At 42.4% G+C, this 17,451-nt stretch overlaps 1 protein-coding gene across 1 annotated transcript in view; it reads right to left on the bottom strand.

Annotated features, from left to right (window-relative positions):
* Positions 1–17,451, bottom strand: part of LOC124594256 (insulin-like growth factor-binding protein complex acid labile subunit) — a 236,441-nt gene that overhangs the window by 178,891 nt on the left and 40,099 nt on the right. The gene's annotated exons all lie outside the window — the stretch shown is intronic.

Genomic DNA, 17,451 nt, shown 5'->3' with positions numbered 1-17,451 from the left:
TGTTACTCGGAGATGAAGAGGCTTGCACAGGATAGAGTAGCATGGAGATCTGCATCAAACCAAACTTCGGACTCAAGACCACAATAACATTTATTCATATATTACAGACATTAAAAAATAATTAGCCTATATCTGTCGAAATCTATATTAGAATATTGCGTAAAAATTATAGGTGAATTCGTCAACAACTTCCCGAGTTTATTAGAAATAACATTTTACCTAAATGTATTGTACTAGCTGAAAAACCTGGCATTGCCCAATTTTATAATAGAAACAGAAACATAGATGAACTGTGTTTATGTTAAACAACGACTTTATTTATATTGGAGTATAGATAATGTAGGTCATGTTACTGTGAATGAACACAGTGGCAGAGGATATCAAAATACTACATGCACAGGTGACGAACGCTAGCTGAGATACCATTTTCACTCCTTCGCCGATATCTTAAGCCTACCGATTTAGAAACAAAAAAGTGATACTCATATTTATTAGAGAAACTGAAAATTTCGTAAGGAACTGTCTACAGCTGTTAAATAATTTGGAGAAAGCAATTTTTGCCATCAGCTATACAATTTTGTTTTTCTCTGCCAGCTTTGATTATCACAACCATCTTCAAGGAGAAAAACATTATTCTTACAATTATCCTCAAGGAGAAAAACATTGTAAATCAATGGATTGTACATTATTAGTGTACATTGATTTTCTCCTTGAAGATGAGTAACAACCGAAACCTGTAGAGAATAAACATAAAATTGAACAACTGATGGCACAAATATGGGTTTTTCCAAATTATTGTGAATATATTAATATCAGTACAACCTATACGAGGTGAGCTTCTGTTGTTTCAGCTGCACACTACACCCGAACTCCTGCGGGAATCTAGTGAAATTGAGAGGAATGAAGATAATGGAGAGTAGACACTATCTCCCTAGTGTGCGACAAGATGAGAAATTGGGGCTGAATGGGAGGCGTGTTCGGATGCCGAAGCTGTTAGGGCAATCGCTCACGTGAAGCGAGAAATCCGGCTTCGAGTCCCGGTACGGCACAAATCTTCACCTAGTGACCACTGAAGTTATTTCAATGCCTAGTTGCCGGTGACATCAGTGTTTCACTTGCGTCATCAACACAATCGATAGTTTTCACTAAATAAAGAAATAAACAGCATTTAAGGCGAATGGTATCTATGTTTACCTGTGTTAGTTAGGGGTTTAAATCCGGAGAGTAGTATGTCGCGCAGATTGTCTCGCGCGCGGCAGACCGCAGTGATTACTGTGGATTCTGGCCGCGAAGCCACGGAAGCTCAGCGGCGCGAACTATAGTAATGTTCCAGCGTATGTGATGGCAGCGTGAAACAAATTACAAACTTAGTTTGCACTATGCCGTTGTTGTGGTCTCCAGTCCGAAGAGAGTGGTTTAGTGCATCTCTCCATACTAGCAGCGCGTAGTGGCCGTGCGGTTAGAGGCGCCATGTCACTGATTGCGCGGCCCCTCCCGCCGGAGGTTCGAGTCCTCGCACGGGCATGGGTGTGTGTGTGTGTGTGTGTGTGTGTGTGTGTGTGTGTTGTTCTTAGCATAAGTTAGTTTAAGCAGTGTGCAAGTCTAAGGACCGGTGGCCGCAGCAGTTTGGTTCCATAGGAATTCACACACATTCTCCACGCTAGTCTGTCCTGTACAAACATCTTTATCTCTGCATAACTTCTGCAACGTACATCCCATTGCAGCTTTTACACCCCGCACTGCTCTCCATTACCAATCTGATAATTCCTTGATGCTTCTGACGCACTCTATCAACCATTCCTTTTCTCAGTCTCCACAATTTGATTCAGTACGTAGCTCTTGATCAGTTATCTGACATACCCATCTAATCTTCTGGAGCACTACATTTAAGAAGCTTTTATTTTCTCACCTGAGATGTTTATCGTCCGTGTTACACTTTCGTACAAGGATAAACTCCACAAAAATATCTTCAGGAAATGCTTCCTAACATTTAAACTGATATTTTGTGCCAACAAGCGTCTATTTTTCGAAATGATTTTCATGCTATTACCACTCTACCTTTCTCTACCTCGGCCATCATGGATTATTGCGCTACCCAAATAGAAGAGCTCATCTATTACTTTTGGTGTCTCATTTCCTAATCTAATTCCCTGAAATCCTTTGCCGTCTCAAAGAATTACAATTTCATCGGCAAAACTCTTGAGTGCAGAGGCTGGTTTGATTCAGCCTTCCATGCTACTTTATCCTCAGCAAACTTCTTCATCTCCCAGTACCTACTGCAACCTACATCCTTCTGAATCTGCTTAGTGAATTCATCTCTTGGTCTCCCTCTACGATTTTTACACTCCACGCTGCCCTCCAATACTAAACTGGTAATCCATTGATGCCTCAGAACATGTCCTACCAACCGATCCCTTCTTCTAGTCAAGTTGTCCCACAAATTCCTCTTCACCCCTGTTCTATTCAGTACTTCATTAGTTACGTGATCTAACCATCTAATCTTGAGCATTCTTCTGTAGCGCCACATTTCGAAAGCTTCTATTCTCTTCTTGTCTAAGCTGTTTATCGTCAATGTTTTACTTCCACCCATGGCTACGCTCAATACGAATATTTTCGGAAAAGACTTCCTGACACTTAAATTTATACTCGATGTTCAAATTTCTCTTCTTCAGAAATGCTTTCCTTGCCGTTGCCAGTATGCATTCTACATCCTCCCTACTTCGACCGTATCAGTTATTTTGCTTCCCAAACAGTAAAACTCATTTACTACTTTAAGTGTCTTATTTCCTAATCTAATTCTCTCAGCATCACCTGAATAAATTCGACTACATTCCATTGCTTTTGTTGAAGTGCATCTTATATCCTCCTTTCAAGACACCATCCATTCCGTTCAACTGCTCTTCCAAGTCCTTTGCCAATGACACTGTAATTCTGTCAGAGTCGGCAAACCTCAAAGTTTTTATTTTTTCTCTGTGGACTGTAATTCCTACTCAAAGTCTTTCTTTTGTTTCCTTTACTATTTGGTGTATACACAGATTGAATGACATCGGGGATAGGCTACAACCCTGTCTCATTTACTTGTCAACCACTGCTTCCCTTTCATGCCATAGACTCTTATAACTGTCATTAGGTTTCTGTACAAATTGTAAATAGCCTTTCCCTTCCTGTATTTTACGCCTGCCATCTTCAGAATTTGAAAGAGAGTGTTCTAGGCAACACTGTCAAAAGCTTTCTCTAAGTCTACAAATGCTAGAAACGTAGGTTTGTCTTTGCTTAATCTCTCGTCTAAGATAAGCCATAGGGTCAGTGTAGCCTCAAGTGTTCCAGCATTCCTACGGAATCCAAACTGATCTTCCCTGAGGTCGACTTCCACCAGTTATTCCATTCATCTGAAAGGAATTCGTGTTAGTATTTTGCAGCCGTGACTTATTAAACTGATAGTTCGGTAATTTTCACACCTGTCAACACTTGCTTTCTTTGGGATTGGAATTATTATATTCTTCTTGAAGTCTGAGGGTATTTCGCCTGTCTCATATATCTTGCTCACCAGATGGTAGAGTTTTGTCAGGACTGGCTCTCCCAACGCCGTCAGTAGTTCTAATGGAATATTGCCCACTCCCGGGGCCTTGTTTAGACTTAGGTCTTTTAGTGCTCTGTCAAATTCTTCACGCAGTATCATATCTCCCATTTCATCTTCACCTACGCCCTCTTCCATTTCCATAATATTGCCCTCAGGTACATCGCCCTCGTATAGACCCTCCTTCCACTTTCGGCTTTCTCTTCTTTGCTTAGAACTGGTTTTCCATCTGAGTTCTTGATATTCATACAGGTGGTTCTCTTTTCTCCAAAGGTCTCTTTAATTTTCCTGCAGGCAGTATCTGACTTAGCTCTAGTGATATATGCCACTACATTTGTCCTCTAACCATCCTGGCTTAGCCATTTTGCACTTCCTGTCGATCTCATTTTTGAGACTCTTGTATTCCTTTTTGCCTGCTTCATTCACTGCATTTTTATGTTTTCTCCTTCCATCAATTAAATTCAGCATCTCTTGTGTTACCCAAGTATTTCTACTAGCCCTCGTCTTTTTACCTGCTTGATCTTCTGCTGCCTTCACTATTTCATCTCTCAAAGCTAGCCATTCTTCTTCTACAGTATTTATTTCCCCTGTTCTTGTCAATCGTTCCCTACTGCTCTGTCTGAAACTCTCTACAACCTGGTTCTTTCAGTTTATCCTGGGCCCATCTCCTTAAATTCCTACCTTTTCTGAAGTTTCTACAGTTTTAATCTCTCTATCTTTCATAGTTTGTCTGTAATCAACAGCTGTTTTTGAATCACCCTGTAGGATATCCACAGCATTTAATATTTCCTTTCGGTGACTAATCAGGTTGTCAGGGGGGTGTAATGTCTGGCATTCACTCCGTAACTGCGAATATTCTGCAGGCGTGCAGTTGGTGGAGAGGCGCCTGGGGTAGCCACCGCCCTGCAGTCTGCGCGGAGGCGAGTCACGCAGGGGTGGAATGCGCGTTGCTCTTTGTCCGCGACCCTCCCCAACCCTCGCGAATGTAATCCCCATGGTGGATGGCGGAGGGCGCCGTTTGCTGGGACCACAGGCGGCGATAAAACGGCAGTGCGAGGGAGACCGAGCGGATGCATGGGGCGCCAATTTCCGTCAGACGGAGGGACGCTGCAGAAGCAACTAATACGGCCTTGTAGCTCAGACCAAAACAGAGATGCTGCCCTTCGGAATAGCACTCCTACCACATTCTGAGGATTCCGCGTGCAGCAAAACACAATAACTTCCTTCTCTCAGCTTAATCAGACTTGTTTCGGGGATGTTTTTTGTGTGTCTTTCTCTTCTTGTTGTTCCTTCATACAATTTTCTTCTGTTTTTTTATTAGTTTTTTTGAGTCATCAGTCTTCCGACTGGTTTGATGCGGGCCGCCACGAATTCCTCTGCCGTGCCAATCCCATCCTCTCAGAGTAGTACTTGCAACCTACGTCCTCAATTATTCGCTGGATGCATTCCAATCTCTTTCTTCCTCTATAGTTTATACCCTCTACAGCTCCTTCTATTGCCATGGGAGTTATTCCGCCGTGTCTTAACGGATGTACTACCATCCTGTCCCCTCTTGTCAGTATTTTCCACAATTCCTTTCCTAGGTGATTCTGCGGATTCTGCAGCACCACATCTCAAATGCTTGACTTCTCTTGTGTTCCGGTTCCCATGCTGTCCATGTTTTACTACCATACAAGGCTGTGCTAGAAACATTCATTTTCAGAAAGTTCTTCCTTAAATTAAGGCCTATGTTTGCTACTAGTAGACTTCTCTTGGCCAGGTTTAACTAGCTACGAATATTTTATTATTTTCGAGAGACAGATGATAATTCGAGTGCTGATGAACTGCATACTGAATTTACTATAACTTGTTGAAACAGGTTGTCAGCGATTCAGTTTTTTCATGTAATTCGCCTGTTATTACTTCTCCAACTGTCTGCTCTATGGCGTCTGCTTTCGTTTAAATACGGGCTCCAAGAGTTTTCATCTGTCTCTTTCTTCAACTTAAACCACAAGTGAACTTGGAACAGCATGAATGATGTGGGTACTCCTTTACTTTACAGTACATTTAAGACACGCAGTCACAAAGCTTTAATTACCATCTCGAAAAAATTAACGCACTCAATTTTAATTTGTTTGAGGGTACACGCCCAACCATAACCGGGCAAGGTAACGCTGGGCATTTTCTGGGGCTGCCATAGTGCAGTGCTAAAGGATTATGGTCGTAAGGGAAAAACTGTCACAGGAGCATACTACCAAAATTTCTTAATGAAGTTATGGGAGGCTGTCGAGACGAACCGTCGCGGAAAGCTGTCCAAGAAAGTGTTTTTGGTTCACGACAACATTCCAGATCATTCTGCACAGGACACAGCAACACCTACTGCGTCTTTGGGCTATAAAAATGCTGCACGTCCGCTGTCCTACGGTACCTGCGAACTCGCATGCTCGCTGTCTTCTCAGAGCGATTCAAGTCCACGTCTGCACAACAGACTGAATGACGAATGGGCTGCCGTGGAGATTCGAGAGTCGATTCTACGGGCAAGGAGACATCGAGTTCGGAGATGACGTCACAGAACTTGCTCGCGAGTTTAAAGATAGTAACCGGAGCTCTGTAGGCAATGCGTCGGCAACTACCTGAACATCAGCAATATTTCCGGTCATGCCACAATGCTGCATGTATTTCAGCCACAATGCTGCAATTTTGATGGTAACACTATTGCAGCCAAATATCGTCATAAAATATGGCCTGTGTAAATGCACCTTCAGAACGGACGCTGACTCCTTCACAGATCTCAGATTCTGGTCGCGACTGCTGCGGTCCAGCTCCTATCCTGGCATTACAGCGCTGCCATATTCTACACTCACCAGAAGGTCGTCGAGCATCCTGTATATACCCTGAAGAGCCAAAGGAACTGGTACACCTGCCTAATATCCTGTAGGGTCCCCGCTAGCACGCAGAAATGCTGCAACACGACGTGGCATGGACTCGACTTATGTCTGAAGTAGTGCTGGAGGGAACTGACACCATGAATCGTGCAGGGTTGTACATAAATCCGTAAGAGTACGGAGGGGATGGAGATCTCTTCTGAACAGTATGTTGCAAGCCATCCCAGATATGCTCAATAATGTTCATGTCTGGGGAGTTTGGTGGCCAGCGGAAGTCATTAAACTCTAGATATTGCTCCTGGAGTCACGCTGTAGCAATTCTGTACGTGTGGGGTGTCGCATTGTCCTGCTGGAATTGCCGAAGTCCGTCGGAGTGCATAATGGACATGAATGGATGCAGGTCATCAGACAGAATGCTTACGTGTCACCTGTCGTATCTAGATGTATCAGGAGTCCCATTTCACTCCAAGTGTATACACCCCACTCCATTAGAGAGCCTCCACCAGCTTGAACAGTCCACTACTGATATGCAGGATCCATGGATTCATGAGGTTGTGTCCATACCCGTACACGTCCATCCGCTCGACACAATATGAAACGAGACTCGTCCGACCAGGAAACCTGTTTCCAGTCATTAACAGTCGATTGTCGGTGTTGATGGGTCCAGGCGAGATGTAAAGCTTTGTGTCGTGCAGTCATCAAGGGTATACGAATGGGACTTCGGCTCCGGAAGCCCACATCGATGACGTTTCGTAGAATGGTTCGCACGCTGGCAGTTGTTGATGACCTAGCATTGAAATATGCACCAATTTGCTGAAGGGTTGTATTTCTGTCAAGCTGAACGATTCTCTTCAGTCGTCATTGATCCCGTTCATACAGGATGTTTTCCCGGTCGCAGTGACGCCGCAGATTTGATGTTTTACTGGATTCCTGACATTCACAGTACGCTCGTTAGCTGGTCTTAGGGAAAGGTGATCAAGCAGTCTTTCACGGAACAGCTTGTGTCTATCTTCAAGTGTCCGCCCATTTTTTCCGCCTCTCCGTGGTGCTCTCCTGCGGCCAAACAAAACTTGTCCGTGCTGGACTTCTTTGTATGTGTCCCATATCGTCTGTTAGACCCATCTGGTATGGGTCGCACGCATGTAGCAACATTCTAGGAAGGGTCGCGCGAATGCTTAGTAAAGAAACTTCTTCGTAGACTTATTGCATTTTCCTAGTATCGAACCAATGAGCAGAAACCTGTCATGCGCTTTATCTCTAATAATCGTTGCAGCCAATTATTTACAAGAGCCGACTAATTCCAAATGAGACTCATCAACATTTTGTCGCAGGGTAATACGTCTCTGCGTTTTGTGGAGTTCATAATTTAACATTTATAAATATTTAAAGCACGTTGTGAATATTTTGATCACATCAACTTATTATCAAGACCTGACTGGATATCTGTGCAGCTTTTCTCGGATAGTACTGCACATTATCTTCAAAAATCTGAGGTTGTTATTAATACGGAGCATGTCTGAAGTTACGTCCCTACCAAGATTTTCTAAATCCAGTCACAAATTTCGTTTGATGTCCCGTAAGATAGAACTTGCGTTAAGAAGCATTGGCGAAGTACTGACTTGTGAGTCAAGCTTTTTCGGCACCTACCTGATGGTCCTGATCCAGGGCTTTAAGGGTTTCATGTGAGAAAAGCAGGAGCTGGATTTCACTTGACCAGTGTTTTTTTAAGAATCCACGTTGGTTGTCACGGAGAGGGCCATTTTGTTCAATGACATCATTACGTCTGACCTGAAGATGCGTATTTTGGTTACCTGTCTGCACAACAAAAAGTGAAAGGAAAAGTCTGTGCTGTGGCAATACCGGCAGATGCTGACAGCGCAAAATGTGAATAATTTTACGCAAACAGCATGTCAATGAAAAAGATGTTTGACACTATCTCTCATAACTAGCAAAAAATCTTTTTCGTTAACACGTTACAAAGCTACTTTAATTTGGAAGTACAGTTCAGGACATTGTACAAAGGGGGGGGGGGGGGGGTACTGATGCACAACCGATACGTCTGTCGCCGTCGAGCTGATGCAGAGAGGACGTAGGCGATCTTTTTTTTTTTCCTACCGCTCATTTTCGTGTCTCTGGTAGTAATAAAATTTTCTAACCACCCATGAGTTCCACAGCAATCGTGATTTATAACGCAGGGAAGTTACTTTCATAAAATTTATAAAATAGAGCTGCAAGAAGTTAAAGTATATAACAATAATTACTTATCAAATACGTTGTCATAATTTTATGGAAACCTACTGTAAATATTTGTAAAACCCGTACCAACAGCCGCTCACCATTACAGCTGGAAGATCCACTATTGGGCTGTAAGGACTAGGCTGAGTACCAATAAAGAACAAGGAGCGGTAAGTTGGTCTCCGGCCCCCTAGTTACTGATCTTTAGAAGTCGACATCATGTGCAACGTTTCTGTCTCAGACAGCTACCAGCCTCAGCGACCCCGAAGTCATGACACCGTAACAGCGTGATGAAGTGTTGTGTAGTCTGTGTGATCGGACGATTGATTAATAACAGCAGCCATACTTATATTTAAATGCATAATGAAATATTAGAGACGATAAAAAACGATTCAAACGTCATTTTTCTTCTACTCATTGTCTTATATTACAAGAGCCTTAACTTAATTTCATATTCCTTACTACAAATACTCTGACGGGAAAAAAGCGCAACACCGAAAAATAATTAATGTAGAGTAGTGAAACACATTTGTCTAGGTAATTTATTTAAGTGTTTAACATTGCAAGAGCACAGGTTAATGTAATTACGAGATAAACCATTGCAAATGTGAAATTCTGGTACATTAATAACGGGGAAACTGCATGAGTGTTGAATGCAAGCATGCAATATGCATGAATAGTGTTGTACAGGTGCCGGATGTCAATTTGTAGAATCGACTTCAATGCCTGTTGCACATGGTCAGTCAGTACAGAGGTGGTTAATATTGTTTGTGGGTGACGCTGGAGTTGTCGTCCGATGATGTCTCGACTGGAGACAGATCTGGTGATCGAGCAGGCCGAGGCAACATGTCGACACTCTGTAGAGATGTTGAGTTACAACACTGGAATGTGGGCGAGCGTTATCCTGTTGGAAAACACCCCCTGGAATGCTGTTCATGACGGCGCCACAACAGGTCGAATCACCTAACTGACGTACAGATTTGCAGTCCGGGCGAGCGGGACAACCAAGAGAGTCTGCAACACCACAGCTAAGATACCAAATAATTTTTCTTCTGATTAATTATGTTTTGCATAAACTGTATTTTCTTTAACTGGGGGCTCTCGATATGTTGTAATATGTTTTCTCTTTAATGACTAATAGCTTTGATTGTATTTGGAAATGGGTGATTTTGGTTAAATAATTTTGTATTGCAGAATGAGATTTTCACTCTGCAGCGGAGTGTGCGCTGATATGAAACTTCCTGGCAGATTAAAACTGTGTGCCCGACCGAGACTCGAACTCGGGACCTTTGCCTTTCGCGGGCAAGTGCTCTATCACCTGAGCTACCGAAGCACGACTCACGCCTGGTCTCACAGCTTTACTTCTGCCAGTATCTCGTCTCCTACCTTCCAAACTTTACAGAAGCTCTCCTGCGAACCTGCCAGGAAGTTTCATATCAGCGCACACTCCGCTGCAGAGTGAAAATCTCATTCTGGAAACATCCCCCAGGCTGTGGCTAAGCCATGTCTCCGCAATATCCTTTCTTTCAGGAGTGCTAGTTCTGCAAGGTTCGCAGGAGAGCTTCTGTAAAGTTTGGAAGGTAGGAGACGAGGTACTGGCAGAAGTAAAGCTGTGAGTACTGGGCGTGAGTCGTGCTTCGGTAGCTCAGTTGGTAGAGCACTTGCCCGCGAAAGGCAAAGGTCCCGAGTTCGAGTCTCGGTCGGGCACACAGTTTTAATCTGCCAGGAAGTTTCAATTTTGTATTGATTTGTTAATATGGGTAGATGCAAAGTTTGTTTAAAAATGTTTACTTGCTACTTTCTAACTGCTGATCCACACTTAGGAATTTTGGTTTGTATCAAGTTAAAACTTGGTGTACTTCCCCTCTGCAACGAAAGTGAGTTAGCGTACGCAAATCGTGGTCGGTGCGAGTGAAAAGGTGGGCATGAGAGTCAGTGAGAGTCACTCGGAGGCTAGCTACCGTACAGCGGGCAGCTAGTGATTGGAAGGTGCATTGTGCAGGTGCCGAGTGAGGCTTTTAGGGCCTGGGTTTGTTGCGCCTAAGTCGCGGGTGCATGAATGGATTTAATATGTCGCTCTGTGGTCTGAAATTATAATAAAATCTGATGATCGACGCCATGAAGAAAATAACAGAACACATCAATTACAACTGTAAGTCCATCATATACTCGCCACCAATATTGCGCAATCACTGCAGCAGAGAGGAAGAATTATGGATTTGTAAAGTGATGGATCAGCACATTTAGTGTGTGCAAATATAAGGTAACTCATACCAGAATTTATGTACCTACCTTGATTTTTTCCCTATCATAACACCTATTACGATCCTCTCCTTTTTGAACTATGATTTCCGAGTGTCCATATTTTGAAAAATGATATTCGAAAGGAAAGACATCTCTCCGATTAAATGTGTTCAAAATTGAGTAAAATAGGTTATCAAAAATTATTGTGGATTTTGGTAAAGTTGAAGAGGAAATAAGAGTAGCTTTTGTGAAAACCTAAAAGTGATTGACCCAATCGAAAGTTGCTCAAATGAGCAAAGTTACTTGACTGTAGAAAGTTCCAACTGTTCCCGAAATTTATGTTGAGTTTTGTTCTCATTGTGTGTTAAAAGGTATAATATCAGTTTATGAGCACCCACTTACTGTTTTATTCTCACTGAAGCTAAAGTTACAATGAATGCCATTATCCACGAAAACAGTTACTTCTTTGCCTTCAAGGAATAGTGTGAATCTTACTGCACGTGAATTTTATTTAAATTTGTACTGTGGAGAAGATATCCGAAGAAATAAGACTAGGCCCATGTCCCAATTTCAGTTTAGCAGTGACTTGGTTTTGTAGTGTCGGTGAAGTTAATCAATTTTGATGATTGCAACAGTGTCTTTTGTGTTTGTGAGAACGTGAATATCTTTCTGGTACTGCTTTTACCCACTATAAACTCTTTTTTTTTGCTTGTGACTGGGTTCATTGCACTTCCGTAGAAAAAAAAGTATAGGCTGAGTTTTTCCACTAAAACTGTCTACCTTTTTTCAAAATGTTTCACATTTTTGTGCCTAATTACGCTGACGACCGTATTCTATTTCATTTGAGTAAGTTTGACTAGTTAAAACAGTTTCTAAATTAGATCTGTTACTGTTTGTGTGCTTTTGTAAAATATAATTTCATGTCCGATAGGCAAAAACCGTTTAGGCATTTCACGGTCAAATCTACAAAAATCCTTGCAGAGGTTAACATGGTACTGCTCCTAAATGCCATAATTGTTGAGCAATATATTTCGGCAGTTAGTGTTGTAAGTCCTCCTGCTGTCATATGAAATCGCATCCCAGACCGTAACTCCAGAAGCAGGTCTCGTGTGTCTGCCACGCAGGCATGGTGGGGTACAGGTCGTCAACTGACCACCACCTAACCGACACACGGTCATCACTGACACCGAGGTAGAACCAGCTTTCATTAGAAAACATAACAGACCTCCACCCTTCCTTCTAATGAGCTCTCGCTTGACCAATGAAGTTGCAAACGGCAGTGGTTTGGCGTCTGTGGAATGCACGCTACAGAGCGTCTGGCTCGGAACTATCTTTGAAGTACCCGATTCGTAACAGTTCAATGGCTACATTCCTGGTAAGCATTTCTGCAATATCGCAGAAGGAACATCCAGCTCCTTGTAGTCCTATTACATGGCCTTGTTCAACTCAGTGAGGTGTTGATAATAAATACTATCTTTGTTTTCTTAATGGCATTCTTGACTATCATTAACTCACCGCTTCCAGTCTGAAAGCTAACTAGCGCTCACGACCGTTACAGCGTGTACTTAAAGCAAACCTGATTTGCTTCCTCATAGAAGAGCTACTACCGACAAGCGCGGAAGCTGAACAGACATCTTTCAGATGTAGAAACACGCCTACCAACTTCAGCTTACGTCGCACAACTCCTTCTTTGTGTTGCGATTTATTTTTTCCAGCAATGTATGTACCGCACTTGAACATGACCGTCCCTATAACGAGCATTCACGAATCCATATCCCTTCCATGTCAAAACATTTGTATCACTGCAGCCGGTCGGTACGAGTAGCGCACACCCTCTCATCCTTTAACCCCGCAATGGCAGCGCTACTTACGCCACTGAGGTAAGCGGACAACTATACTTAGCTCACGGCCCAGTTCATCAATGTCAATTAAAATTCAGCACTTCTTAAAACATTACTGTCTCCGTAACTATTTTTGTTTGTTACTGAGCTCTAGGACTACACTCTTAAGAAACTCTTGACATCAGTTGACGTTTCTGGATTAGGCTATCAGTTGCTAGGTGTATATTATTATAAAAATACGACAGAGAACTGCGAGCCGCAGCTTGACGCCCACTGAATTCTGGAGCCACGTCGGACTGTTAAAAGAGGCCAAATTGCTAGCGCCGGCCTTGTTGGAGATTTCGTGAGAACTGTAGCAAATCATCTATAAAAGTATCTAGAGCTGTTGTAGCCAGTGTCATGACGTGATACAATGTGCCCTGGCGAATTTCGTCTGCCAAACACAAGAGTGATAGAAAATCTAAATACACTCACAGAGTATATTAGTTGGCAAATAACAGCGAGCGGGCTGGGCTGCTCCCGCCTGCAATGCGCCAACGGAAGCCTGGCTGAGACCGGGCGCTCCCGCTATCTCGTCGCTTCCATTGCACAAAGAGTAGCGTCCCTTCCACTTACCATGCAGGAAACTCGCCTATTTCAAGACGATGTATAACACCTGCTCTGCTTAAAATTTGAGACTTTTGACATACTTATACACTGAAGTGTCAAGTCATTGGATACCTCCTAATATCGTGACGGACTTCCTTTTGCCCAGCATAGTGCACCAACTCGACGTGGCATGGAGTCAACGAGTCTTGGAAGCCGCCTGCAGAAATACTGAGCCACGCTGCCTCTATAGTCGTCCATAATTGCGAAAGTGTTGGCAGTACAGGATTTTGTGCACGAACTGACCTCTCGACTATGTGCCATTAGTGTTCGCTGGGATTCATGTCGGGCGACCTGGAGGACCAAACCATTCGCTCGAATTGTCCAGAATATTCTTCAAACCAGGAGCGAACAATTATGCCAGGTGACATGGCGCATTGCCATCCACAAAAATTCAATCGTTGTTTGGGAACATGAAGTCCACGAATAACTGCAAATGGTCTCCAAGTAGCCAAACATAACAATTTCGAGTCAATAATCGGTTCAGTTGGACCAGAGGACCCAGTCCGTCCCATTTAAACACAACCGTTACCATTACGAAGCCACTACCAACTTGCACAATGCCTTGTTGACAACTTGGGTCCACGGCAGCAAGACTTCGTGGGGTCTGCGCCACACGCGAACCCTACTGTCAGCTGTTACCAAATGAAACCGGGGCTTACTTGACCAGGCCACGGTTTACCAGTCATCTAGGGTCCATCCGACATGGTCACGAGCCCAGGAGAGGAGCTGCAGGCGATGTCGTTCTGTTAGCAAAGGCACCCTCGTCGGTCGTCTGCTGCCATAACCCATTAACGCCAAATTTCGCCGCACTGTCCTAACGAATACGTTCGTCGAACGTCCCACATTCATTTCTGCAGTTATTTCACACAGTGCTGCTTCTCTGTTAGCACTGACAACTATAATCATACGTCGCTGCTCTCGATCGTTAAGTGAAGGCTGTTCGCCAGGGCGTTGTCCGTGGTGAGAGATAATGGCTGAAATTTGGCATTTGCGGCACACTCTTGACGCTGTGGATCTCGAAATATTGAATTCTCTAACGATTTATGGAATGGAATTTCCTATGCATCTAGTTCCCACTATTATTCTGCTTTCAAAGCCTGTTAATTTCCGTCGCGAGGCCATAATCACGTAGGAGACCTTTTCACATGAATCACCTGAGTACAAATGACAGTTCCGCCGATGCACTGCGCTTTTTTACCTTGTGTACGCGATACTAGCGCCATCTGTGCATGTGCATATCGCTACTCCACGACTTCCTCAGAGTAGACGTTGTAGATAGCCATACGATGAAAGTATTTGAGAATTTTTTGTTTTTTATAGCGAACGGACAGTTTAGGATTCATTCTTGTTGCTAACTACACATTGATAAAAGTCAAAAATTGAGGGGGGGGTTACGAAACTTGCGCACATCAGACGAAAGCGATACCAAACTTTGGAAAGATCTGTTTCCGAAGGAGGTACTTTCATAATCAAGGAAAAAGGACAACGTAATTCGATGAGTTCTATAGTTTTCTAGATAGGACATGTTAAGTCTAAAACTGTTTCCCGAACTGAAAACAGGACTTCAGCACTAAGTGAAATAAGGAACGAATTTTTAAAATTCTTAGCAGTACTACAAGCCTCTACAAAAAATAATAAATGAAAAGCACCAGTTTGCTTTTGTTCTACAATATTACTTTTATTGCTAACCGGTTTTCGACTTACAAGGCCATCTTCAGACATTTACTGAGTATTATCACCAAAGAAGTTAAATGTTAGCAGACAACATTCGAAGAGAAGTAACACATCTAGAGTGAAGTAGAAACATACAGTGAGTAACATCTTTGCAATGAAATGGTAAAAACTGAACAGTACATAAATAACAATGGGGTTGCCAGGGAAACCTTTAGCACAAAATAGGAATAGCATGCCTACATAACAGTTTCTATTAATAAACAAAACTAATAAAATAAGATAAAATTAGTACTAGACAACGCTGCATCAAGAGGTATGAAACATGGAGAGTGATACACAACCAATTAAAAAAAAGAGACAGTTGTCAATGTAAATACAAAATACATGAGGGACTTAAGAAATATCAATAAGATAAACAGAAATTAATAAATGCAGGAAAATTGAGGTGTTTGAGGGAACCTACAGTTTGAGAATGTGGTGGTACTGCATTTTAATATTAACATTATAATCAAAGCAGTGGCTGTGTACCAGTTTTCATTAAATAAATGAGCAAAGTAAAATATGAACACTATTTGATGAGACAACTACAAGGGGAGTTAAACATGGACAGTAATACAAGTACAAGTTAAAAGGAAATCCTTAACTATTGAGACTACAGCCTATGTGGAATACAAAGACAACTGCAACAAATAAAACAACTTAATGACTACAGGAAAATGGGAATATGTAGGAAGAGAGAGTGTGGGAAGTAATGAACAACAAAGATGATTATATGAAGTTCAGGAGAGGGGAAGTGTTGAGTTGTGTCTGGTCATTTAGGATGAGATCTGGACTGTGAGCAAGATGTTTGTTAATTTACAGGGCTTCCAGCAGGTTGAGTTTATGGCCTTTGTTTGCTAAGTGAAGTACATGGGACACTGGCTGGTAGTTGTGACCCTCACTCAGTACATGCTCAGCAAATGCAGAGTCTGAATTCTGCAATTTCCAGCTGCGTTCATGTTCAGTCAGCCTAGTTGATATGTCTCTGCCTGACTGACCAATGTAAAATTTTTCACAATCAGAACAGGTGATTATGTATACCCCACTGTTGGCTAATAACTGGATCTTGTCTTTGCTATTAAAAACACACTGGGCTGTAGTGTTCCTGACATAGTAGGAAACTCTATACTTGCAGGATGTCAGTGCTTTGGCTACAGTCTGTGATACCTGACCTAGAAATGGTTGTGTACACCATTTCTTGCAGACAGTGGATGGGGAAGCAGGTGGGGCATAGAGGAGGGGTTTTTGTTTCCTGTGCAAGATGTGGTCAATAAGAACTGTATTGTAGCCATTGGCTGTGGCAATAAATTTTATTGTATCTAACTCTGCGTTAAAATCATCTCTGGACATGTGGATAGATATGCGACAGTGTACCATTGAGTGGAAAGCTGCATGTTTGTGAGCTATGGGGTGTTGTGAGCAAGAATGTATTACCGTATCTGTAGTTGTTATTCTGTAAATTTTGAAACAAGGTGTATGTGTACTGATGTCGATGGTGAAATCTAAGAAGTTTATGGATATGTTGCCAATTTCCATAGTGAACTGGATATTTTTATGTTGACTGTTTAGGTTTTTCAAGAATGTGTTGAGTTGTCTTGTAGTACCAGTCCACATACACAGGACATCATCTACATATCTAAACCAGTATTTGATGTTTGCACTCAAAGGTTCTGTTTTTAGAAAATTTTGTTCAAAATGGTCCATAAATATTTCAGCCAACAGTGGACTAAGAGGGGAACCCATAGCTAAGCCATCTAATTGTTTATAAAGAGTGCCTTGGAACAGGAAGATTCTGTTCATACTCTACAAAAAATGTTAATCTCAGACTTTTTTATTCGAATTTTGTAGGAAATATAGAGTTTTAAGCAATTTACTGTCGCCACAGGAAGCGGAGAACTGTGCATACACTACTTGCGGCAACGTCGCAGTTTGGGACTTTAGCGTCAAATGCCAACTGATTTAAATTTGGCTATAAATGGTGCTATTTCTTCTAACAAGCAAATTAGACGTGACTGCTACTTTCACACCAGGCGAATACAAAGAAGAGGTTCAGTTACACACGGATCAAAAACTTACACTATCGACAAATGTAAACTCGTAATGCTGTCAGAGGGGTCTAACAAATTCTGTTATGTTTCCAGGATAGATTTATACACGGCGTGCTTCAGGAGAAGGGCACACACTGAACTGCGACGAATGGTAGAGGCTTTGCAGTTATTTGGACGCTCATAGGCGGTTTCCATTAGGCCCTACTGATACACTGAAAGGAAAGGTAGGTGGTAATGTTTATCAGGTCATTTAACGTGAGCGCTGAGCAGGTATTTTCTCT

The sequence above is a fragment of the Schistocerca americana genome, chromosome 2, assembly GCF_021461395.2.
Source record: "Schistocerca americana isolate TAMUIC-IGC-003095 chromosome 2, iqSchAmer2.1, whole genome shotgun sequence".
In the NCBI taxonomy this organism is placed as follows: domain Eukaryota; kingdom Metazoa; phylum Arthropoda; class Insecta; order Orthoptera; family Acrididae; genus Schistocerca; species Schistocerca americana.
This window is presented reverse-complemented; position numbering and strand designations above follow the sequence as displayed.